The sequence below is a fragment of the Lipotes vexillifer genome, unplaced genomic scaffold, assembly GCF_000442215.2.
Source record: "Lipotes vexillifer unplaced genomic scaffold, Lipotes_vexillifer_v1.1 scaffold905, whole genome shotgun sequence".
Lineage (NCBI taxonomy): Eukaryota > Metazoa > Chordata > Mammalia > Artiodactyla > Lipotidae > Lipotes > Lipotes vexillifer.
Window position 1 is genome coordinate 1358079 of NW_006796034.1, and position 3085 is coordinate 1361163.

Below are 3085 nucleotides of genomic sequence, written 5' to 3' on the forward strand. Positions count from 1 at the left end.
TGCCTTCAGGGGGTCCCAACCTGGGCCAGTCCTGGAAGATGGATTGCTTTTCACTGGGGGAGCATCGAGAAGGCTAGCTGAGGCCCAGATGGCCCTGACCCAAGGGAACACACAGTATCCAGAGTCATCTTTCGATGACCTTTGCTCAGGGAGCAGGCGGGATATGAAAAGTCCCCCAATCCTTCCTCTCTGGCTCTACGATGTGTTAATCTTATTATTTCCAGATATTTTTCCTAATAATAGTTGTTTGATCTAATGTAAGAGTGAGTCTGTGTTCCCTGAACACACAGTAGACAAGGGGAAATAATCTAGAAAAGAGTAAGAAAACAGAACAGTTGGAATTAAATACATTTTTTGCCTGGATGATTGTCACAGTTGATAATCCACCATGATGGCATACATATTGGAGAGGAACAAATAGAACTATCCTTATCTTCAGATGACATATGGCCTAAGCAGAAAATTCCAAAGAATCTGTTTTAAAAAGCCCAAAACAAAAATGAAGGAAGCAAACCAACAAAACCCATCTAGCACTAAGTGCTTAGCTAGGTCACAGGATACAAGGTCAATGTTCAAAAATCAATAGTATTTCTATATACTGTCAATGACCATGTGGAAGCCAAAATTAAAAACATAATACCGTTTATACCATCCCTGTAAATAAAATATATAGGCACGATTATAACAAAAGATGTACAGGACTTGTTTGCTGAAGACTACAAGATGCTGATGAAAGAAATTAAGGAACATGTAAATAAATGGAAAAACATACCATGTTCACAGCTTCGAAGACCTGACCCAGTAAAGATGTCAATTCTCCCCAAATTGATCTACAGGTTTAACACAATTTCTATCAAAACCCCAGCAAAATTTGTGTAGGTTTTGACAAGATTATTATAAATATATGTGGAAAGGCAAAGGCATTAGAATAGCTGAAACGATTTTAGAAAAGAAGAATAAAGAGGAAGGAATCACTCTATCCAATTTTAAGATTTACTATGTAACTACAGTAATCAAGACAATGTGTATTATGGAGGAATAAATACCCAGACCAAGAAAGCAAAATAGATAAGCCAGAGATAAATCCACACCAGTACAGCCAACTGATTTTTTTTTCCAATGGATATTTTTATTATTTATTTAACAGATCACCAACTTCATCTCCCTCCCTACCAACAACTGGCATTTCATTTTGTTTCCATGCTGACTGGAGAAACAATGACAAAGCTAATCCATAAAGAGAACTAAGCTAACACAGCTCACTTTCTTTTAACAGGCATAATATAAATATACGCACTCTAGAATGCACAATGGTTTAGTCTCTAAGAAATTCAAATGGGAACTTGAAGAATGTAGGCAAATCCAGGGTGCAGTAAAGGTGAGCTGAGATGCCATACAACTGTTTAAGGGTTCCTGGCGCTCTATCTCTTGGCCACTAGCCAAATCTTGACATGGGGGAAGATATTAGCTAATGCCAAGTGGAGATGCAGGAAGCACTAAGTTGACTTAGGGGCTATGCACAGGAACCAAAAGGCAGGAAAGTACTAAACATTGCCGAGAGCATCCACCGCCCCAGGAAGGACTTTACCCTCCAGGAGCTCTAAGCTGGCACCACCTCCGGTGCTCACATGGCTGACTTTATCCTCCGTGTTCCATTTGGCACAGCAAGTAGCAGTGTCTCCACCACCTATGATGGTGATGCAGCCCCTGGAAGTGGCTTTCACCACCTCATCCATGAGGGCTTTGGTTCCTCGGGCAAAAGCTTCCCATTCAAATACGCCCACACGTCCATTCCACATGACCTGCTTAGCCCGAGCATCAGCCTCAGCATACTTTTTTGCTGCTCTCAGGACCGCAGTCCAAGCCCATCCAGCCAGCCGGTATGCCAGAGGCCACAGCGGCTTGGCCAGTCTTGGCATTCTCATCAAACTTATCGCAGTGACAAAGTCAACAGGCAAGGTAATCTTCACGCCATTCTTCTCAGCTTTGGACATCAGGTTTGATGATCTTGGATCCCTCTTCGTCAAACAGAGAAGTGCCAAAATCTCCATGTTGTTGAGCACATTAAGGAAGGTAAAGGCCATTCCACCACAAATTATCATCTCTCTGACTTTGTCCAGCATATTATTGATCAGCTGCATCTTGTCTGCAACTTTAGCTCCGCCCAACTTTATGGCCAGGAAGGGTCGCTCTGGGCTCTCCAGGGCCTGGGCGAAGCAGTCCAGCTCCTTCTTCATCAAAATACCTCCAGGCTTCTCTGGCAGATTTACTCCCACCATGGAGCCGTGGGCTTGGTGAGCAGTGCCAAAAGCATCATCGACGTAGACATCCCCTAGCTTGGAAAGTGAAGCTTGGAAGGCTTCTATTTTGGCTGGCTCAGCTTTAACCTTGTTCCCAGAAGCATCTTTTCCCTTCCCTTCTTCCTCCACATGAAAGCAAAGGTTCTCCAGCAGGATGACAGACCCAGCAGCTGTGTCAGCACAAGCTTTCTCCACTTCTGGGCCCACGCAGTCCTTCAAGAACAAAACATCCTTGCCCAGCAGAGATTTGAGTTCTACAGCAACTGGCTGCCAGGAGTACTTGTCAGGCATGGGGACACCATCAGGCAGGCTCAGGTCAGCCAACTGATTTTTGACAAAGGAACAAAAGATACTCAATGGAGAAAGGATAGTTTTTTTTTTTTTAAACAGAAAACGCTGGAACAATTCAATATTTATAGGCAAAAAAAAAAAAAGAACTTCGAACCAAACCTCACACCTTATACAAAATTAACTGAAAAATGACCATAGATTTAAATGTAAAATTATAAAACTTTTAGAAGAAAACATAGAAAACCTTCAAACCTAGAGAAAAATGGAGAGTTCGTAAACGTGACACTACAAGCACAGAAAGTCCATAAGAGAAAAAATTAAGTTGTACTTCATCAAAATTAAAATCCTTTTTTCTGTGAAAGACCCTGTAAAGAGGATGAAAAGACATGCTATAGACAAGTAGAAAATATTTGCAAACCGCACATGTGGCAAAGGGCTCATGTCTAGAACACCAAGAACTTTCAAAACTCAACACTAGCCAGGGGCTGGGGGGG

At 42.2% G+C, this 3085-nt stretch overlaps 1 pseudogene; it reads right to left on the minus strand.

Moving 5' to 3' along the window:
- Positions 1–1544: 1544 nt before the first annotated feature.
- LOC103070157 (phosphoglycerate kinase 1 pseudogene) overlaps positions 1545–3085 on the minus strand; it is a 13540-nt pseudogene continuing 11999 nt past the window's right edge.